A 23,271-nucleotide genomic window follows, 5' to 3' on the forward strand; every position below is an offset into this window, starting at 1 on the left:
GGGACAAGGGCTTTGGCAGGTCCTGCCCACGTCGTGAAGAGCTCTGCCACAAGGTATAGTCACTTCCCTCCCGGACTTGCAGGTTCTTCATCGTCAAAAGAAAGGGGTTGGCCTGGCCCTGGAGGAAAGGGCACACAGCTCTGGAGTCGGGCAGCTGGAGGTCTGCCCCTGGGCTCTGCCATTGGCCGGCGGGTGACCTTGGACAGTTATTCTCTGAGCCTCAGTTCCCTCCCCAGTAAAATCAAGGACAAGAATACCTTCCTGTCTGCGCCATCCCGAGGATTAAAGGGACACTGTTTATAAAGTGTCTGCCACATAGTAGCCCGCGCTCAGGAAACCTGAGTTCCTTTTTGGCATCCTCTTGAAGTCTTTCCAGCCCGAAAACACTCTGGCTCCAATCCAGTTCCTTTGTGTCCAGGATCCAGTCCAGGGCTTGGAAAAAGCCCTAATTCCCAATCGCTGCGGGAGCACACACACCTGAATTGCTTCTTTCAGTTTTCCAAAGGGCCACTAAAACTTTCTTCCCGGGAAGTGTTTGCCCCATTTCAGCGTCTCTTAAGTGTGTGTAGTCACAGGTTTTTCTTCCCGGACTCCACGTCGAAGTCTCTTCCCCCAGGGGCTGGGGGAGGGCCCGGCCCGGCCGAGCTCCTCTCGGCCTCCTGGCCCCAAGCCCCAGGTGTTGCGTTGCAAGCCCAAAATTTAGCAAGTGCTGCCCGTGGAGGAAGGGCGCAGACCTGGCTCATCTTCCAGGCACTTCTGGCTTTGGGATTAGTGGGTCCCAAAATAGGGGTCCCTTGGGGGCTTGGCTTTTTGGGGTTGGCCCAGCGTGGCTTGGGTAGAGGGCTGTGCGTGCGTGGTGGTCCTTCTTTGGGTTCTTGTTCTAAATTCTTTAATTCCAGGGAGGCTTCAGACATATACTTATAAAAGTAACATATATAATTTATATATATTTATAACAGTAATATAACCACATTACAGAACCTTTGAAAATTAAAGAAGAAAATCCCTCTCTATTCCTAATTACAGCTCCTTAAGATAGACACTGGTAGTACTTTGTTTAAAAAAATTGTTTTACAAAAGCAATTAAGTCTCTCCCTATTTCGTTCTACACACACACACACACACACACACTTGTTGTACCTTGCTTTTCACACTGTAAACTCTTCTAGGTCGTTACTTCATAGTTATTATTTTAAAACTGTGGACTCCACCTAGGGGATTCAGTGTCACTTCTTTTACAATTTTCTTGTTGTTTCTGATTTTACAATTTTCTTGTTGTTGGCCCTTTAGGTGGTTTCCAGTATTTCTCAATCATAACTAACACCACAATGAACATACATTAGCATAACGCCTTTCACCCAAATTTCTTACTATTCCCCTAAAGTCATGTCCTAGAGATTGAAATATGGGGTTAACAAGCATGAACATGTTTTTGACCCCATAAATCTTGCCCAAATGTTTTCCAAAGGGTTGAACCAATACCCACTCTGACCTACAGCACACGAGGCTGTTCTTTCATCACACCCTTCCCAGCACAGGCTAGCAGCTTTTTAAAAATGTTGATTGTCTTTTGCAGGGTGAATATGCTTTGATTGACAGTGAGAGGAACAAACACTGCCCACCCCCCTGCCACCCTTGGAGTTTGATTACTAGTTTTTTTCTGGTTTTGTTTTTTAAGCAAGCCCTTTGAAGTGGGATTTGAAAGAAGATGGCTTAGTGAATAAAAACTGGCAGGTTGTCCCAGGATTGATGTTAAAGGAGACGTGGCGGGAGTTCCCTTGTGGTGCAGTGGGTTAAGGATCTGGCTGTCACTGCAGTGGTCTGGGTCCCTGGAGTGGTGCGGGTTCGATCCCTGGCCTGGGAACTTCCACATGCCTCAGGCATAGCCCCCAAAATAAAAGGAGAAATGAGAGTTCCTGTCGTGGCGCAGGGGTTAACGAATCCGACTAGGAACCATGAGGTTGCGGGTTCGGTCCCTGCCCTTGCTCAGTGGGTTAACGATCCGGTGTTGCCGTGAGCTGTGGTGTAGGTTGCAGGCGTGGCTCGGATCCCGCGTGGCTGTGGCTCTGGCGTAGGCCGGTGGCTACAGCTCCGATTAGACCCCTAGCCTGGGAACCTCCATATGCCACGGGAGCGGCCAAAAAAATGGAAAAAAGACAAAAAAAAAAGGAGAAATGGTGAAGGGGAGGATGTGAAGGTAAGTTGTCCATGGACAGGACGGGGGAGTCGGGCATGAGCTTGGGAGGGGCACGGTCGTGGAGCCAAGCCCCCTTGTTGAGGTCCTAGCCTTGGGTATGAGGAAAAGGTATCAAGTTTAGGAGTTCCCATTGTGGCTCAGCTGGTTAAGAACCCAGCTAGTATCCATGAGGATGTGAGTTTGATCCCTGGCCTCGCTCAGTGGGTTGAGGATGCGGTGTTGCCATGAGCTGCAGTGTAGGTCACAGACGCCGTTCGGATCCCGTGTTGCTGTGGCTGTGGGCTAGGCCAGCAGCTGCAGCTCTGATTTGACCTCTAGCTTGGGAACGTCCATAGGCCACAGGTGTGGCCTTAAAAAGAAAAAAAAAAAAAAAAAAAAAAAAAAACCACAAAGGTACCGTAGTGTTTAGAAGCAGCAGTTTCTACCAGTTGAAAACAAAAGAGGCTGGACTCCAGATAAGAAATCAGCATCAAGGATTTGGCAAGAAGATGAAAGAGAAGTGAAGTCTGGATTAAAGAAAGGACAGAGTCCCCCAGGTACAAGGGGGAGGGAAAGCCCCTCTCTGCCTCTCGTTGATTGAACAGGGTCCCTGAGCCCAGGCACTTTTTAGAGGCTGTCACTGTGAATCCCCACAGTAACCCAGGGGCCTAGTAATATCATGAGCTTCCTTGCACAGATGTGGAAGCCGGGATTTGAGGGCTTCAGTGCAGCAGCCCAGGCCTCATGTATATTACAAGTGATAGAAGTCAGGATTTGAAACCGCGCCTTTCTACTTCAAACCTAACACCTTTAGGATCAGGAGTAAGATTTGGACCAAGGAGGGAAGAGGGACAGCGTTTCTCCAATCGTGAAAGCCCCAGGGGTCAGGCCCGCATCCTCAAATGCTTTGGGGAACAGGGGCACAGGGCTGCGGGAATCCCAGCCTGAAGCTGAGTAGGTTATTCCTGCTGACTGCGGAGCAAGGCCTAGCAAGGATGCTGATTTCCAAACCCTCAGCTATTTGAAGGCCGGGTGCCTTAGAACTTGGCCGCTGTCTGATTCAGGATGGCAACCCCGCTAAGGGCAGCATAGGGAATGAGAGATTGCAAGGATTTTTGCCTAACAGGCTTTCCTCTTCCCCAGATCAATGACAGAATGTGTCTCCTGCTCAGTTTCCAGCACCACCTCCCTCTCTCCCAATTAAAGTGGAAACTCTGCCGGGCTGAGACGGTTTGTCGTGGACAAAGCCCGTTAAAGTTTCAAAGGCACTGTCTCCTGGCCCCTTGTTTCCACTCCTCCTTATTTCACTAAAAAAATGGCCTTGGGTTGAAAACATAGATTATGTTGGACTGGTCACCAATGCAGATGTGTTCTTATTTCATGCCTTTCTATTCTGCACAGGGTCTTCGAAAGTATGGTTGTGCTGCACATGTCATTTGGTGATCTGGGTGACAGAGGTGAGCCACGGAACCAGGGAAAGGTCTCAGTTGGGCTGGTTGCAAGGCCTGGGTTTCCAGAACCCCTACACTCGGCGCTCAGTATGGAAGGAAATCCAGCTGGTCCATTGTCGTCAGAGGCCAACACACTTCCGTATAGAACAACAGTGAGAAGTGTTCCCATGGTAACTCAATGATAACTGAACCCAACTAGTATCCATGAGGATGTGGGTTCGATCCTTGGCCTTGCTTAGTGCATTAAGGATCCCGTGTTGCTGTGGCTGTGGTGTAGGCCGGCAGCTGTAGCTCCAGTTTGACCCCTAAGCCTGGGAACCTCCATATGCCACACGTGCGGCCCTAAAAAAAAGAACAAAAAAAAAAAACACAAAAAAAACACCCAAACAACAATAATAATTATTATGACCTTCATATTCACTCTGTCTCTGTATCTGAAAGGCACTACTCCAAAATGTTAGCATCAACATGTTATGTTGCTGGGCGGTGGTATTATAGCAACATTTTGCAGATTTTTTTTTTTTAAGAAACAAAAGCCAAGTTTTTCATTTGTTCCTTTTTGCATTTGAAGTACTCCCCCTGGACGACATCCTTGGCCTAAGACTCCTTGCCATGGTCCTTAACTACCTCACAGCTGCACCCAACCACTCCAAGGGGGTGCCTCTGTCTGTTTTACGGAGAGACCCACACATGCCTCTAATTTCTTGCAGTCACCAGGTTCGATTAAGTGGCTTCGGTGTTCAGCACAAAGGGCCTCCACCAACTCAACATACACAGGCTCATCACAGTTGGATGCAAGCTTCCAAAGATGGGCTTTGGCAGCTGCGTGAAGTCCCCGTGCCAGCCATCCTGCACGGACGGTGTCAGCGCCTCTCGTTGTAAAGCGGTATTAAGGTCCATTACTCCACCAGCACCCGTGCCTCCCTGGGCCCCGGCGCTGGGTTACCAGTGGAGCCAAATCTTGAGCTCGCCGGAGCTTCTGCCTCGTTGTGACGGGGGGCGGGGTGATAGGGAAAGGGCTAGACTTCTCCTTAAGACCTGCCTGTGTTTTCCCCACATTTCCATAACAAGCATGGTTTGCTTTGATATTTGGCGAAACAGTAAGAAAGCAGCAAGAGTTATTTATTTTAAAAGCATTTTATTCCGGCCCATCAAGGTGATCAATCACCGAGCATATTTTTATTTAGCATTTAAAACGCGCTGGCCTGGAGCTAGGCGCTGGGGGGTCGGAGACTCAAAGGGGAAGGCGTGACTGTTGCCGCGCGAGAGCCTGTTATTTACCAGGTACAATTTTGATGTTTACTCATCTCGTCCTCCAACAATACTGGTACTACGGGTGAGGAGACGGGGTCCTGCAAAGTCTCTAAAAGACCTTAAGGCCCGGCTGAGACCACACCCTCAGGTGGTGGACGTGCGGAGCCCACGAGGCAGGTCTGCCTACTGAAGAGCTGGTGCTTATTCATTACATAGCCTCGTCCATCTGCAATATGATTCCTGACCTTTTAACCCTTTAGTCTAGTTGAGAAGAGAAAAACCAATGCATTCTAAACACAGGCAGTCCCCAGTTTACGGACAGGCCTCACAATCCCTTATTTAGCTCAGCTGAAGCACCACCCGGGGAGTTTGGGAAGGCTGGGCTGGGCTCTAGGGAATTGGGCTTTAATCCACACCAGCCTGGCTGCTCCAGTGTTTCTGCTTTGACCGTGGCTGGAACCCACCACCACTGTCCCAAATCCTCAAGTTGCAAATCTAGGTTTCCTTTGGGTTCATTCCATTCTGCCTTGAACAATTAAGGCGGTGCGTCTCAAACTTGAAGGCGCATACGAATCACCTGGGGATCTTAGTACAATGCAGATTTTGAATTAGTAGGGGTGGGGGTGGGGGCTGGGAGGCTGCAGGTCACACACACTCCCAGGTGATGCTAGTAAAGCTAGTTTCAGGATCGGGTAGATAAAGGAGCTAACGCAGGCCCAAACCCCAGTCTCGCCCATCCAGCCTCACGCAGAGTGCTGCTCTCTGCCTTCCTGCACGCCCGCGCCCCAGGAGGAGCCCCCAGCCCTCAACTGCAGCAGAAGCCACTGCCCAGCAAACAGCCTCACGCACTGCAAGGCAAGTGATTGATTGGCCAGGCCTGGGTCGGGCTGACAAGGTGGCCCTGTCCCAGGAAAGACGCCCGGGCTCCCTGTGGCCTCCACGTGGGCCAAGCCTGCCCTTCTCCAGGCCCTTCCACACCCGGCAGCCACGAGTATGGGGCCACAGACAAGGGCCACGAGGCCCCCTCCTCCCGGTTGGCCCTGGGCGGCACTTCCTGCCCATCAGGCCGCTGGTTGGAGTCTGTGCCAGGCGCCCAGCTGGGTCGGTGGCCTGTCTCTTGACACCTGTAGCCACCTGTCTGGGTGGTCTGGTCCCGGGGCTGCCTGGCAGCAGGCCCTGGGGAAGAGGCAGGCTTCCTGGGAGGGACTGGATGGACACGGGCCCAGCAGGGAGCTCTGCAGGATGGCGCAGCCAGAACAGGGGGGCACCGTCTCCGTTGCTTCTCCTTGTGCATAATGGATCATAATTATAATACTTGGAATGGCTGCGAGGCCTGCTTTCCAGAAGCTCAAAGCCCAATAGAGTATTGAGCATACGTTTTGCTAGCCTGACTGCAATCCCTAAGGCTGTTTCTATGGGAAGGGCTCTCCAATTCCCAAGCAGTGCGCGGTGGCATGCTGGCACCGGCTGCAGGGAGAGGAGGGCAGGCAGTGGGAGGTGGCCCCTCACCAAGTCCGAGGGGCCGCGCCGAGAACGTGCGTCGCAGCAGTTCGGAGAACAGAGGGTGGCCCCTGGGCCAGGTGTTGACAGAAAACTTACTGGAGCAGGGGAGCCCGAGGATTTGGCTAGGTGGGGCCAAGGGGTTCGACGACGACGCACTGAGGCTGGAATAGGGGGTCACCGCACGTGCTGGGAAAATCGGATTGAGGCCTTCTGGTTGGAGTCGAGGGGCGTCCGGCCCAAGGGGATTGGAAGAAGCATTGTCTGCAGGGTTTTCTTTTGGAGGTGAGGCGGGGAGGAGAGACAGTTTGCTGCTGCTGGCCGGTTGGTTCATGTAGGCTCTGTTGGTCACAGGAGCCCGCGAAGATAGGAGGCGGCCTCATTGCTTGGCTGAGGACACAGCTTCCTAGAGGTTAAGCGGTGAGGTTCTCAGTCCATTCAGATGGCAAGCGCTCGAATCCTGGTCTGTGTGGGTGTTTCTAGGACACTGCGCTTTCTTACTTCAGCATAGGCCCCTCACACCTGTGTTGGGCGAAAAGATACCCAGGGGAGTCCATGTTTCTAAAAATGTTCCAAAGGTCCCCTGGCCCAGGTGCTTCAAAAGCCACACGCCATGGTGACTGGCTTGGTTTCCTGGGGCTGCTTAAAAAAAAAAAAAAAAAAGCCACAAACTGCATGGCTTAACACCATGGCATTCCCGGGAGTCTGGAATCCAGGTGTCAGCAAGGCCATGCTCCTTCTGAAACTTCTAGGGGGCAGATCCTTCTGTGTTAGTTGGGTTTCTCCAGAGAAACGGAACCCATAGGATCTCTGAATATCAATGAATCCATTAATGAGGAGTACGGAGGCTGCCAAGGGAGCAACGCGGGCCAGCAAGCTGGAGGTTCGTGGGAGTGTGTGCGTGTTCCAGGGTGAGTGGGCAGGCAGTCTGCTCTAGGAGAGCCAGGTTCTCCGATCCGGTCTGAAGGCTGTCTCCTAGAGAATTCTCTCTTGCTCAGAGGAGTCTGGTTGTTGGGTTCTGTATTTGAGCCTTCAGCTGATTCTTTTGGAAGAAGCCTACCTCCTCTACGAAGGGCAATCTGCTCTCCTCTGAATCTGCTGATTTCAATGTTAATCTCATCCAAAACACTCACAGAAACGCCCAGAAGACTATTTAACCAAATGTCTGAGTACCCTGTGGCCCAGCTAAGGTGACATGTAAAATGAACTAGCATATACCTTCTTTGCCTGCCTGTCCAGCTTCTGGTGGCTTCAGGCATTCCTTGTCTTGGGGCTGCGTGGTTCCAATCTCTGCCTCTGTCTTCACAGGGCCTTCTCACTTCTGTGTCCCAAATCTCTGCCTTTCTCTTATCAGGCCACCTGTCATTGGACTTAGGTCTCATCCTAAACATAGGATGAACTCATCTCAAGATCCTTAGCCTAGGGCGTCCCCATTGTGGCTCAGCTAGTATCCATGAGGATGCAGGTTTGATCCTTGGCCTTGCCCAGTGGGTTAAGGATCCCGTGTTGCCATGAGCTGTGATGTAGGTTGCAGACGTGGCTTGGATCCCACGTTGCTGTGGCTGTGGTGCAGCCCCACAGCCATGGCTCCGATTCAACCCCTAGCCTGGGAACCTCCATATACTGCAGGTGCATGTGGGGAAAAAAAAAATGCTTAGCCTAATTCCGTTGGCCAAGACCCTCCTTCCAAATAAGGCCACCATCTCAGTTTCTAGATGTTAGGACGTGGACGTATATTGGGGGGAGAGCACATTTGACCCACTGTGGTGGAATTCTGCCATGGGAATCAGAGGCGTTCTGGCATGGCTACTTCCTAACTTCAGGTTTAAAAAAAAAAAAAAGAAAAACAAAGTCCCACAAAGACTCTAGACTATTAATAATAATTCCAGTGCAAGGAGGTAAGCCAGCGGCCATCTGGGGCGACTATTTTAAGTGTCGTGTCATAGTGGGGGGGGTGCCCAGGAGATGTTAGTGCTGACCCCTCCCTGAGGGAAGTGAGACGGGAGGGAGAAGGTCCAAGGAGTCTCTTTTGATTTTCTTTAAAAATGTAATTTCTTTATTTTTACCACATATTTATTTCACATCAACCTTTCCCACAGCGGCCAAATATAGAAGGTTTCATTTTTACATCCTCGATTTTTTTTTTCTTAGAAAAACATTTAAACGTCAAACATTATATGAAAATTGAAAAGTACAAAGATAAAATGACTCTTCATCTCTCTGCCCTAAGACGACTGATGCTTTTTTTGCCGTTCGCTTGCATTATTGTCCACATGTCTCAACCCCTTTTGGGAAGTATCCCTTACCTGTTCAGAGGCTTGAATGTCCCCCCCCCCCCCCGCAAAAAAAAAGCATTCTGTGAATCATGGCACCTTTCCGTTGGCTTGTGTAATTGTCACTTGGACTGAAGATCCTTGAAAGCAGGGGACCATGTCTCTTCACGTTTGTGTTCCCTGTACATAGCACCACACCTGGTACACAGGGTTCAGTTTTCTCGAATTAATACATGTATGTGAACAGTTATGATCATGATAAATACACAATTTTAGAATTTGCTCTCACTGAGCATCAGTATACAGTTTTACATGTTATTTTTCACATAATCTATTTCAAAAGTTTTCTAATATTCTCTCCCATTAATGGACAGTCATTTGCTAATCATTTCCCTCTTACTGGGAATGATTGCTTTCAGCCTCGCACTATTCACGATTATGCTGGAATGAATACCTTAGTTTAGTTTTTGCAATGAGTGAAATTTCCAGGAGAGAGAGATGAACATTTTTTTAGTCCTCGATAACATTTTGCATCTCCACGATGTTAAATCAATTTGTATACACATAGTATACCGGTGAAATTTTAACCACAATTCTGTCAGTATTGTGTTTTAACATTTTTTTTTTTTTGTTCTTGCAAATGTTCTCTTTATTTCGTCAATTCCATTTCAGTAAAACTTAACAGACACGTTTGAGTTCTATATGTGATGCAGACTTTAAAGCCTAGATGAGGGAGTTCCCGTCGTGGCGCAGTGGTTAGCGAATCCGACTAGGAACCATGAGGTTGCGGGTTCGGTCCCTGCCCTTGCTCAGTGGGTTAAGGATCCGGCGTGGCCGTGAGCTGTGGTGTAGGTTGCAGACACGGCTCGGATCCTGCATTGCTGTGGCTCTGGCGTAGGCCAGTGGCTACAGCTCTGATTCGACCCCTGGCCTGGGAACCTCTATATGCCGTGGGAGCGTCCCAAAGAAATAGCAAAAAGACAAAAAAAAAAAAAACTAGATGAGGAAACTAGTCAGCCATAAAGAATAAAATCATGCCATTTGCAGCAACACGGATGGAACTAGAGATTCTCAATCCTAAAGTGAAGTCAGAGAAAAGACAAATACCACATGATGTCACTTACATCTGGAATCTAACATTGCATAAATGAACCTTTCTGCAGAAAAGAAACTCATGGACATGAAGAACAGACTTGAGGTTGCCGAGGGGGAGGGAGTGGGATGGACTGAGAGTCTGGGGTTCATAGATGCAGACTGTTGCTTTGGGTGTGGGTAAGCAGTGAGATCCTGCTGAGTAGCACAGGGAACTGTATCTAGTCACTTGTGATGGAACATGATGGAGGATAGTGTGAGAAAATTGTAAATCAACTATAAAGGAAAAAAATAAAAATCTTAAAAACCATAGATGATAAATCTAGAAGTTTACAGGTGTCCAGGCGTGCATATGTACCTCCTATGGACAAGGGCAAAAAGCGGTATTTAACAATTAGTAAAAAATGGCCCTGAAGAGAGAAGTTGCTATCCTGGACCCGATCAGTCATCACGAGACAAGACCTCCTTGAGGCACATAGGAAGTGATCCTTTCTGGACCAGCTCAGGGACATCCTCCTCAATGGCTAAAGCCTCCAAAAATTTATAGTGAGGAAGAAGGGAGACAAAAATGGCTTCAAGAGTAGGATGCTGGAGTTCCCATCGTGGCGCAGTGGTTAACGAATCCGACTGGGAACCATGAGGTTGCGGGTTCGGTCCCTGCCCTTGCTCAGTGGGTTAACGATCCGGCGTTGCCGTGAGCTCTGGTGTAGGTTGCAGACACGGCTCGGATCCCGCGTTGCTGTGGCTCTGGCGTAGGCCGGTGGCTACAGCTCCGATTGGACCCCTAGCCTGGGAACCTCCATATGCCGCAGGAGCGGCCCAAGAAATAGCAACAACAACAACAAAAAGACAAAAGACACACACACACAAAAAAGAGTAGGATGCTGCTTATGGCCTTAGTGATCTTGTGGAAGCTGGTTTTTTTTTTTTTTTTTTTTCTTCCAGTAACTTCTTTTGCTAACTTAAGCCTTTTAAACCATTTTCAGTATTTTATGCCTAGATATTTGACTAAATAAAGACTTTCTGATGGGAACTTTTTTTTTCTTTTTTGTCTTTTTTGCCATTTCTTGGGCCGTTCCCGTGGCATATGGAGGTTCCCAGGCTAGGTGTCTCATTGGACCTGTAGCCGCCGGCCTACACCAGAACCACAGCCACGCAGGATCCGAGCCGTGTCCGCAAACTTCATCACAGGTCACAGCAACGCCGGATCCTTAACCCACTGAGCAAGGCCAGGGATTGAACCCGCAACCTCATGCTTCCTAGTGAGATTTGTTAACCACTGGCCATTTTTAAAAACAATAATTTTTTTTCACCTAAAAGCATATTTTTTTAATTTTTATTTTTTTAATAATTTTTTTTTATTTTCCAACTGTACAGCAAGGGGGTCAGGTTATCCTTACATGTATACATTACAATTACATTTTTTCCCCACCCTTTGTGCTGTTGCAACATGAGTATCTAGACAAAGTTCTCAATGCTATTCAGCAGGATCTCCTTGTAAATCTATTCTAAGTTGTGTCTGATAAGCCCAAGCTCCCGATCCCTCCCAGTCCCTCCCCCTCCCATCAGGCAGCCACAAGTCTCTTCTCCAAGTCCATGATTTTCTTTTCTGAGGAGATGTTCGTTTGTGCTGGCTATTAGATTCCAGTTATAAGTGATATCATATGGTATTTGTCTTTGTCTTTCTGGCTCACTTCACTCAGGATGAGATTCTCTCGTTCCATCCATGTTGCTACAAATGGCATTATGTCATTCTTTTTTATGGCTGAGTAGTATTCCATTGTGTATATATACCACATCTTCCGAATCCAATCATCTGTGGATGGACATTTGGGTGATTTCCACGTCCTGGCTATTGGGAATAGTGCTGCAATGAACATGCGGGTGCACGTGTCTCTTTTAAGTAGAGTTTTGTCCGGATAGATGCCCAAGAGTGGGATTGCAGGGTCATATGGAAGTTCTATGTATAGATTTCTAAGGTATCTCCAAACTGTTCTCCATAGTGGCTGTACCAGTTGACATTCCCACCAGCAGTGCATGAGGGTTCCCTTTTCTCCACAGCCCCTCCAGCACTTGTTCTTTGTGGATTTATTAATGATGGCCATTCTGACTGGTGTGAGGTGATATCTCATGGTAGTTTTGATTTGCATTTCTCTTATAATCAGCGATGTTGAGCATTTTTTCATGTGTTTGTTGGCCATCTGTTTATCTTCTTTGGAGAAATGTCTATTCAGGTCTTTTGCCCATTTTTCCATTGATTGATTGGTTTTTTTTTTGCTGTTGCGTTGTATAAGTTGTTTGTATATTCTAGAGATTAAGCCCCTGTCAGTTGCATCATTTGAAACTGTTTTCTCCCATTCTGTAAGCTGCCTTTTTGTTTTCTTTTGGGTTTCCTTTGCTGTGCAAAAGCTTTTCAGTTTGATGAGGTCCCATGGGTTTATTTTCGCTCTAATTTCTATTGCTTTGGGAGACTGACCTGAGAAAATATTCATGAGGTTGATGTCAGAGAGTGTTTTGCCTATGTTTTCTTCTAGGAGTTTGATGGTGTCCTGTCGTATATTTAAGTCTTTCAGCCATTTGGAATTTATTTTTGTGCATGGTGTGAGGGTGTGTTCTAGTTTCATTGCTTTGCATGCAGCTGTCCAGGTTTCCCAGCAATGCTTGCTGAATAGACTTTCTTTTTCCCATTTTATGTTCTTGCCTCCCTTGTCAAAGATTAATTGACCATAGGTGTCAGGGTTTATTTCCGGATTGTCTATTCTGTTCCATTGGTCTGTCTGTCTGTTTTGATACCAGTACCACACTGTTTTGATGACTGTGGCTTTGTAGTATTTCTTGAAGTCTGGGAGAGTTATGCCTCCTGCTTGGTTTTTGTTTCTCAGGATTGCTTTGGTGATTCTGGGTCTTTTGTTGTTCCATATAAATGTTTGGATTGTTTGTTCTAGTTCTGTGAAACATGTCATGGGTAATTTGATAGGGATTGCATTGAATCTGTAGATTGCTTTGGGTAGTATGGCCATTTTTACAATATTGATTTTCCCAATCCAGGAACATGGAATAGCTTTCCATTTCTTTACATCTTCTTTGATTTCTTTGATTAAAGTTTTATAGTTCTCGGCATATAGATCCTTTACCTCCTTGGTCAGGTGTATTCCGAGGTATTTGATTTTGTGAGGTGCAATTTTAAAAGGTATTATATTTTTGTATTCTTTTTCTAATGTTTCATTGCTGGTATACAGAAATGCGACTGACTTCTGAATGTTAATCTTATATCCTGCTACTTTGCTGAATTTATGAATCAGTTCAAGTAGTTTTGGGGTTGAGTCCTTAGGGTTTTCTATGCATAGTATCATGTCATCTGCATACAGTGACAGTTTTATCTCTTCTCTTCCTATACGGATGCCTTTTATTTCTTTTGTTTGTCTAATTGCTGTGGCTAGGACTTCCAGTACTATGTTGAAGAGCAGTGGTGAGAGTGGGCATCCCTGTCTTGTTCCAGATTTGAGTGAGAAGTAAAACAATAATTTTTTAATGGCAGTTCCCACCGTGGTGAGCAGGTTAATGATCCAGCTTGTCTCTGTGGAGGTGCCAGTTCAAGTCTGGCCCTACCCATGGGGTTAAGAATCCAGTGTTGGGAGTTCCTGTCGTTGCTCAGTGGTAGGGAATCCGACTATTATCCATGAGGAGGCAGGTTCGATCCCTGGCCCCTCTCAGTGGGTTAAGGATCTGGTGTTGCCGTGAGCTGTGGTGTAGGCTGAAGACATGGCTCGGATCTGGCGTGGCTGGGGCTGTGGTGTAGGCTGGTGGCTGCAGCTCCCATTCAACTGTTAGCCTGGGAACCTCCATAGGCTGCGGGTGTAGCACTAAAAAGACAAAAAAGGGGGGGGGGGAAATCCAGTGTTGCTGCAAGTATGGCATAGATCACAGCTCTGGCTCAGATTTAATCCCAGACTGAGGAATTTCCATATGCTGCAGTGTGTGACTGAAAAAAGAAAAACATTTTTTTCTTTTTTTCTTTTTTTGGGCCACAGCATAGAGCAGCTTGATGTGGGATCTCAGTTACCAGACCAGGGATTGAACCTGAGCTGCAGTTGTGATGTGCTGAGTCCTAAGCACTAGACTGTCAAGGAATTCCCTTGGTCCTTATTAAAAAAGTTTTTTTCTTCTCTCCTGTTCCAGTTACTTACAAGTTAAATCTTTCGATATTTCCCTGAAGATCCTTGAGTCTACGCTTATTTTATTTTCTAATTTTTTTCTTTTTTTTTCTTTTTTTTTTGCCGCACCCATGGTATGTGGAAGTTCCCAGGCCAGGGATTGAACCTGTGCCAGAGCAGTGGCCTGAGCTGCTGCAGGGACAACACCAGATGCTTAGTGCCACAAGGGAACTTTTCTTCTTGAGATTGGAAAACACCTATCGATCGTTCTTGCTGTTTGTTCTGTGTCGATTGTTCTGATTGTTTTCCATTCTGCTCTTGAGTCCGTTGAGGTTTTTATTTATTTTTTCCAATTAGTGTATTTTTCAGTTTTAGAATTTCATTGATTTTTTTTTTTAAAGTTTCTATTTCCTTTCTTGAGATTTCCTTCTTTACCTTGTTGACTATAGTTAAAATAGCTCCTTTAAAACCCTTGTCTGATCATTTCAACATCTGGGTCATCTCTGGGTTGAACTCAGCTGATTTATTTATTTATTTGCTTTTTAGGGCCACACCTGCGGCATGTGGCGGTTCCTAGGCTAGGGGTCGAATCGGAACCATAGCTGCCAGCCTACACCACGGCCACAGCAATGCCAGATCCAAGCCACATCTTCAACCTACACCACAGCTCATGGCAACACCGGATCCTTAACCCACTGAGCAAGGCCAGGGATCGAACCCACCACCTCATGATTCCTAGTTGGATTCGTGTTTTCACTGAGCCATGACGGGAACTCCTGAGCTCAACTGATTGTCTTTTCTTTGAGAATCAGTGGGTCCCATTTTCCTGGTAGATTTTTCTTTCCTTTTTTTTGGGGGGGGGGAGGGCCGTGTTGGGTACTTTTGCATCATATACTGGGCATTGTAATTGTTAGGTCATGAAGGTTCTGGATTCTAGTATATTTCTCTAAAAAGTGTTGATGTCTTGTGGTTTAGTAGGCAGCTCGCTTGGTTAGCCTCAGGCTGTTGACTCTGTTTCACCTACAGAGGTCATCAATTCACTTATCAGTTCAAATCTTTTAGCCCTGGCTGTAATATGACTTGAGTCTGCCCCAGGCTTGCACGGTTCCAGGGCCCAGGGATCAGCCAGGGACCTTGGCTGAGTTTATGCAGAGAATATGGGGCTGTCCTGTTCTGCTTGTCTCATTTCCAGGCTTCCCCTGGCCTTTTCAAGTGGCTGTCGTTAGCCTGGCTCTTCAAGCTAGAAAGATGGCACATCTTCTACTGGAGTTTTAGCTGTCTTGTGCCATGCTGCCACCGTAGTCTGTGCTCAGGCCAAAGCTGTGAAAATGGAAACCCCACATTCCAGTCCTTTCTCCCAGTTTCGGCTCCCATCCAAAATATGCCCCCTCCTTTTTTGAAACTCTTCAGAATCTCTAGGTTTCTTTTCTTTCTTTTTTTTTTTTTTTTTTTGTCTTTTTAGGACCACACCCACCGCATATGGAGGTTGCCAGGCTAGGGGGTCTCATTGGAGCTATAGCTGCCAGGCTACACCACAGCTCACGGCAACGCTGGATCCTTAACCCACTGAGCGAGGCCAGGGATCATGCTAGTCTGATTCATTTCCCCTGAGCCACGATGGGAACTCCTTATTTTTTTAAATTCTATTTTTTTTTTTTTTTTTTTTTAGTATTTTCCTCAGAATTTACCTTTGCTCTCTTGAGGAAGGTTGTTCTTCTATCACCTTATTCCACCATCCTGAAAGTGGAAACTCTTTTCAATTTTTGGATACAAAGGACATAGGATTATTTACCCTTAGGTAAAAAAAATTAATATATATGTTTTAAAATGATGGGACACAGAAGAACACAAAGAAAATAAAACTACCCATAATCTCATTTCTAAAATAATCCTTACTGTTAACATTTTGGTCTATTTCCTTCCAGTTTTTGATGTGTGTGTGTATATATATATCCAAATCTGCTTATATAAGCATAGCAGTATGTATATTTCTTATAACGAAAATAGGAACATACTATAGATATATTATAACCTGCTTCTCCCCCCAACCCAATTTAGCAATATATAATAAAACACTGAAAAGAGCTATTCTGGGTTTAGGAATAAAGGGTTGGTGAGCTTGCTGAAGACTGGCTGAAAAATGAGAACTCTGATCTAAGGGGGGTGGTGGTGGTGAGAGGTGGTACCTTTGAGGGTGGGGTCCACACAAGGGCCTCAAGACCCTCTCCTTGTTGGCATAAGAACGTAGAGGGAACAGTGTTTTTTCTCAGCCCGAAATACCTGGGGAGGAGCTGAGGATTCGGGATTGGGCTGTGGTTTCTGCTGCTGACTCCTGGCTATTAGAGACTCTGTTGGGAGGAAGTCCCAGCCCTGGAGTTTGCGGTGGATTAGGCGGGCCACACAGAGAGACCTGCAGGACACTGGGAGTCACAGCGGCTCCTGGGTGGCCCCTCCAGCTGCAGGTCCTGACGGCGGAGGTGAGGAGTGGGGCAGAGCTAATGTTGGGGCGTTGAGGTGTTATCCGCTATAGCTTCCTTTCGGAGTCCAATTATCTGCTGAGAATTTGCTCCTTATTCTTTAAGATGGGTCCCCCTTTGTAGAGCTTTGGCCTGAGGTCTTCACGCCTCTTCCCACCTCACCCATCTTGGATGAGATCGTTAGATCAAACAATCTAAAAATGGAGCCATCTCTCCGCTCCATTTTGTTAGCCACTGGCTTCCAACTCGGGATGCTCTAATCTGAGCTCATCGTTTCCCTCCAGGGTTGACCCACCTTCTTGCCTTTCCTGTTTTTGCTTAGAACACCACCCCTAGGTCGCCCAGTTGGACAGAATCCGTGCTGACTCCTGTTTCTGTCAGGCCTCCCTCTTCCAATCAGTTGCCGCATCTTAATGACGTTTGTTCTGTGAAGTGGAGTCCCTAAAGAATTTTGAGGGAGTTCCCATTGTGGCACAGTGGAAATGAACCCAACTAGTATCCAGGAGGACGTGGGTTCGATCCCTGGCCTTGCTCAGTGGGTCAAGGATCTGGCGTTGCCGTGAGCTGTGGTGTAGGTCGCAGATGTGGCTTGGATCCACCGTGGTCGTGGCTGTGGTGTAGCTCCAATTTGACCCCCAGCCTGGCAACTTCCACATGCCTCACCTGCAGCCCTAAAAAAGACCAAAAAAAAAAAAAAAAGGATTTTGAGTAGAGTGGTAGGTTATGATGAGCTGCAGGCTTGAGTTCGTAGGCATGAAATATGCATGTGTGGCAGTAAAGAGACTGAGGCAGACGGTCCAGTTTGGAGAGCAGGGTAGATTGAGTAAGAGGTGAGAACAGGAAATATGAAATGGAGAAGAGGATTTCAGGAGGCAGCTCATGAAGGGAATATGTAAAGATTTTCAAAAACAGAAGAACTTTTTTTTTTTTGGGGTCTTTTTGCTTTTTCTAGGGCTGTTCCCGTGGCATATGGAGGTTCCCAGGCTACGGGTCGAATTGGAATCGGAGCTGTAGCCACTGGCCTACACCACAGCCACAGCAACACGGGAACTGAGCCGTGTCTGCAACCTACACCACAGTTCACGGCAATGCCGGATCCTTAACCCACTGAGTGAGGCCAGGGATCGAACCTGCACCCTCATGGTTCCTAGTCGGATTTGTTAACCACTGTGCCATGACGGGAACTCCAGAAGAACTCTTTTAAGAATTGAAAAGATCAGGAGTTGGAGCTATGGAACGGTGGGGTAAGAATCTGACTTCGGTGGCTTGGGTCACGGTGGAGATGCAGGTTCCATCCCCGGCCTGGAGCAGTGAGTTAAAGGATCCAGTATTGCTGCAGCTGTGGCTCGGATTTAATCCCTGGCCTGGCAACTTCCATATGTCACAGGTAGAGCTATAAAAAAGTTGAAAAGATCAGAGTTCACTGGTGGCTCAGTGGGTTAAGGATCTGGAATTGTCTCTGCTGTGGCTCAGGTCACTTCTGTGGCACAGGTTTGCTCCCTGATCTGGGAACTTCTGCATGCTGTGGGTGTGGCCAAAGGGGAAAAAAGTTGAAAAGACGTCTAATATTGTTCAAGATACACTTTTTTAAAGTAAACTTTTAGGAGTTCCCGTCGAGGCGCAGTGGTTAACGAATCCGACTAGGAACCATGAGGTTGCGGGTTCGGTCCCTGCCCTTGCTCAGTGGGATAACGATCCGGTGTTGCCGTGAGCTGTGGTGTAGGTTGCAGATGCGGCTCGGATCCCACGATGCTGTGGCTCTGGTGTAGGCCGGCAGCTACAGCTCCCATTAGACTCCTAGCCTGGGAACCTCCATATGCTACAGGAGTGGCCCTAGAAAAAAGGCAGAAAGACAAAAAATAAAAAAATAAAAAAAAAAGGAAGTATAGTGTACATGTGAAAAGTACACAATAATAAGTATCAGTTTGATGAGTTTTCACAATCTGAACACTCGGTAGCAATTACCCAGATCAAGAAACAGCATTACCAGCATCCGAGAAGCCCCCTAGTGTCCCCTCCCAGTCACTTGCTCCCTTCCAAGTTTAGTTGTTAACCTGACAACTAATGCTGCAGATTAATTGTGCCTGCCCCTGCACCTTTTTTTGTCTTTTTAGGGCTGCACCCAAGGCATACGGAGGTTCCCAGACTAGGGGTCCAATCAGAGCAACAGCTGCTGGCCTATGCCACAGCAATGTGGAATCCCAGCTGCTTCTGTGACCTGCACTACAGCTCTTGGCAATGCCGGATCCTTAACCCACTGAGCAAGGCCAGGGATCGAACCTGCGTCCTCATGGATACTAGTCAGATTTCGTTTCTGCTGAGCCACAATGGTGACTCTGATTTTACCTGTCTTTTGACTTCATATGAATGGAATTCTATAATGTGTATTATTTTTGTCCAGCTTCTTTCCTTCAACAGTATCTGAGATTTACTCATGTGTGGGTTTTTTAAAATAGAAATCGGTTTTTCCTTTTTCATGGCTGTATAGTATTCTATTGTTTATAGATATTCGTGTTGTTATCAGTTGAACTATTATGAATAGTGCTGTTTGAGCATTCTTATATATGTCTTTTCAGTACTCATGTGTATACATTTATGTGGGGAATATATTTAGGAGTGAATTTTGCTCATTTCATAAGACCTATCTCTACTTATGATACTGCTAAATAGTTATCCACTGGGTTTGTACAGTTTACACTCTGCCCAGCAATGTAAATTCTAGTTGTTTCAACAGTTGGTATTATCTGCCTTTTAAAATTTCAGCCGTTCTGGCAGTTATGGCAACATGGTCTTTTGCTGCCCTCCTGTTTTTTGGGGGTTTTTTGTTTTTTGTTTTTTGAGGGCCGCACCTGTGGCATACGGAGGTTCCCAGGCTAGGGGTTGAATCGGAGCTGTTGCCTCCGGCCTATGCCACAGTCATAGCAACACGGGATCTGAGCTGCGTCTGTGACCTACACCACACAGCTCACGGCAACGCTGGATCCTTCACTCACTAAGCAAGGCCAGGGATCGAACCCGAAACCTCATGCTTCTTAGTCGGGTTCGTTTCTGCTCTGCCATGCCGGGAACTCCTGCCCTCCTATTTGACACAGCCAAAGAGCATCACGTGCATTCATTTACTCTGAATTAAAGGTGAGTCAAACTAAAGAGTGAGGCAGCTCTAAATCCAATGGGAAACCCACTGATCTATAAACAGACGATTACAACATATAATATGTGCCATTATAAATCGTGACTTATCGTCGAGCAAAGATAATGTGCTTCATGAGTCAAGAGGAAGGAGTAGTTAGCTCTGACCACAGTTTGGGGCACAGACTGGAGGGACCTAGAGGAAGCAAAGAGACCGCTTAGGTCACTGTTAAAAGAGCAAAATAGCATTGACATGACGTGACTAAATAACTCCTAAAAGGTGGCGAGAGGGAATGGAATTACAGTGATACTAAGGGAGTGGGAGGCATCCCACGGAACGTGGAAAATCTGAGAGTTATCAGTGGTGACACCAGGTTTTGGATCCAGGTGTCTGAGTAGATGCTCTGGTTGGCAACTAAGAGCGGGACCATGGGTAAAGAAAGAGGTTGAGAGTGGGAGGTGGGAAAAGATGTCTCCAATTTGGACGTGCTGAGTTTGCAAGGCCTATGGGCTGTCCAGGTGGGCTATCATCCCTAGGCCTTTAGAAATATGGGCCTGGAGCTCCTAAGAAAATGAGGGGAGGGAGCTGTGGACATCATTTGAGGGATATTTGGTGTTTTGGAACCATCTGAACAGCGGGAGTGCATGAGATCAATAGGGAGATTGTGTGCAAGCTCAGGACAGAACCCTGTGGAATCCCATATTTAACAGGCAAATGGGGGAGTTCCCATTGTGGCTCAGTGGGTTAAGAACCTGGCATAGTCTCCACGAGGTTGCAGGTTCAATCCCTGGCCTCGCTCAGTGGGTTAAGGATCCAGCGTTGCCGCAAGCTGTGGTGTAGATTGCAGAGGTGGCTCAGGTCTGGTGTTGCTGTGGCATAAGCTGGCAGCTGCAGCTCTGATTTGACTCCTAGCCTGGGAACTTTCATATGCCACAGGTGTGGGCCTAAAAAGACCAAAAAAAAAAAAAAAAAGTAAATGGAAGAAGACAACCTTCCCTTAATTGAGACCTAAGCATGCTTATAGGTTGGGGGCGGGCAGCAGGCAGAAAGGAAAAGGTCGAAGGCATAGGAAGTAGACATGACGAGCCAGGAAGCAAGGATGCAGAAGTGGGGAAGGATTGACAGCAAGATAACTGGAGATGAGGTAGGACAGCCCTTGCTGACACTGGAGCAAAATGAAGAAAGCAGAGGTTTGGAAACATGTACATATAGATAAATTTGAAGACAGGAGAAGGAATAAACTGTTCATCCTTGACGGCATGTCTCGGTGAGCAAGGCATCCTACTAAGTAAGAGTGATGGAGGCAGAGGTGGGGTGGGAATTTGAAGAGTGGTAAGGCTTGGGAGTTCCCTGGTGGCTCAGCAGGTGAAGGATGTGGCCTTGTCACTGCTGTGGCTTGGGTTGCTGTTATGGGCACAGTTTTGATCCCTGGCCCCGCCCCGGAAGTTCTGCATGCTGTGGGTGTGCCCCCCCCCAAAAAAAAGTGGTAAGGCCTGGCTTAGTCATGGTGGCAAATACGAGACACAGAGGACTCTGGGCAACGGTAAGATGGCAGAGTAACCTTGAAGGCTTTCCAGGCTTAGCTACCAAGTAAGTCAAGATTCCCCGAGGATGGAGGGAGAGCCTTGGTAAAAACAAACCCATGAGCAAATCCAGCCACTGCCCTGGGGCCAACATCCTTGGCTTCCCCTTCCTACGGAGCTCCCCCAGCCCTGCCGTTTTGCTGAAGGAGTACCAGGGAAAGTGGCTTCAGGTGGGGAGGTAGGCAGGCTGGGGGAAGTCTCAGTGTGCTGTTGAGTGATGGGAAGAGGAAACGAGGCCCCGCTGGGTGTGACGTCCTGCAGCTCCGTGTCTCCTCTGTCCCTGCTCTGGTCACCTCTCTCTTCCTATCCCTGTGGCTGGATTCTCTTACCTTGCCATAGGTCTTGGGGGAGCCCGCCACATCCTTTTTTGCCCAGGTGAGTGCCAGCAGCGGTGTAGCAGAGCTCCCAGGTTTCGTGACATCAGGGGACTTGTGGGCAGTCGAGTCAGAACGCCTTCAGGCAGCCTGTGCCTCCACCTCCCAGTGGCTTTTCGTGCTGGCTTGGATCCTCACCCAGCCATCTGCACATCCTGTGCTTGAATTTGAAACCAGCTGGTGCAAAAGTGAAGGCAACGTGCAGACCATAGGTTACCCTTGAGAAACACAGGCCTAGAAGCATCATCTTTCTGATTCGATGGGAGGGGGGGAAAAACAGAGCTCTTGACCCAGGGGGACCTCCAGCAAAGATCCTGTTACAGTGTTAGCAACGTTTTGGATGTTACCCAAAGACTGTCCATCAACTTGCAACTCCAGCAATTATCGCTTCCGCCTGGGAATTGTACCCTAGCTGGGACTACATTTCTTCCAGGGAGAGCTCGCTGGATGGTGCTTGTGCAGGATGCAGGTGTGTGAGATGACTTAAGTAGTTCGCATTTGGGAAGCACGCTGCGCTCGTTCAGTGAAAGGGGGTTTGGGAAGCGTCGGCCGTTGTTAATGTCACCCTCTTTTTGAGACACTCCAGAAGCCGAAGTGTCTATTTTCCCACTGGTGTTGGGAAAGGAAGGTGTTGGACTCTACCAGGGTAGTGCATTTTGGCAAAACGCCCAAGGAGCCAGCGTGCCTCGGAACGTGAGGGACAAAAGGGACCAAGTGGAGATGCAAAGACCTCTCGGCCCCAGTCATGCCAACAAATGCTAAGCAAGTTAGCGCGTTGGCTCATTAATGAATAAATACTTGAGGTGGTCAGTGTGAAAATGGCCCATCACCTTGCTAAAGAGTCCATCTGTTGGAGTAGCATTTTCAGGGTTAGTTGAGGTCTAGGTGACTCCGTGCCCTGGTGGCCAAAAGTCGGTTTGGGGCTGGGGGAATAGAAGGCACTCAGAGGCCAGGCCCCAGGGCCCATGGCTTCTCACATCTGCATGCAGCTCCCAGGCCAGCCCTTTAGAAGCCAGATGTTTACGCTCCACGTCCGGATCTCCCTTCCAAATGGCAGTTCTTGGAGCCCCACGGAAGGGCTTTGCAGGCTGTTTGTTATTTGTGTGGAGTGCTGTGGATTTGATTTTTGCCTGAAATGACTTCCGGACGGCCTTGTTTCCCAAAATGACGATATTTCACTAGGAAATGGCTTGAAAACAAGGGCCAATGTGTGGATGCGGGCTCCGATGTTCTCTACAGGCCTGAGCCCCCAACAGGGGCCTGGGCCCGTGCCCGGGGTAGGGCTCGAGATGGCTATGAACCAGAGAAGATGTTAAGTTCAAGGCCAGGTATTTCTTTTGAAGAGTCCCTCGGGAGATGTGAGCCTGGGAGAGCGCTGCCTTCCCCAGTGCGGAAAGGCTGCCAAGGGTAACAAGAGGAGTAAATGAAAATGTTGAGCCTGGCAGCGTGAAAGATTGAGTAAACCCATAATTCAGGCATTCGCAAAGTGGCTGGAGAAGTCGCCCTCTTGTTGGCAGAGCCGTCCCCTGTAGGCGATGACATGTCAGTAATAAAGTGCCTGTCACTCCCACTTGCGTCAGGCCCTTGGCTCTGGATGCCATGAGGAAGGAGGGACTGCTCAACCCAAGGGCACAAGTGGCCCGAGTCACCCATTGAAAGGCCTGATCCAGTGCTTTCCGCTCTCAGAACAGCCAGCTCTGACTGCTGTCGAGATGCTGCTGGCGTTGCTGTGGACAAAAAGGTGGCTTTCATCTGAGTCACATCCCTTCCCATGAGGCCCCCCTCTTTAGGGAAACCCCATTAGTGT

General features: G+C 47.8%; 1 long non-coding RNA gene and 1 pseudogene across 1 annotated transcript in view; one reads left to right on the plus strand and one right to left on the minus strand.

Annotated features, from left to right (window-relative positions):
• The window catches only part of LOC102164147 (uncharacterized), a 119,975-nt gene that overhangs the window by 28,983 nt on the left and 67,721 nt on the right, over window positions 1-23,271 (plus strand). Inside the window, exon 2 of the long non-coding RNA XR_014834646.1 lies at window positions 3,578-3,633. This is a non-coding gene — a long non-coding RNA (uncharacterized LOC102164147). The remainder of the gene's footprint in view (window positions 1-3,577; window positions 3,634-23,271) is intronic.
• On the minus strand, window positions 4,150-6,996 carry LOC146394788 (small ribosomal subunit protein eS12-like; annotated as a pseudogene).

The sequence above is a fragment of the Sus scrofa genome, chromosome X, assembly GCF_054392235.1.
Source record: "Sus scrofa isolate SSC_HxYL_T2T_F1_AM1 chromosome X, Sscrofa_HxYL_maternal_Yorkshire_Landrace_v2.0, whole genome shotgun sequence".
In the NCBI taxonomy this organism is placed as follows: domain Eukaryota; kingdom Metazoa; phylum Chordata; class Mammalia; order Artiodactyla; family Suidae; genus Sus; species Sus scrofa.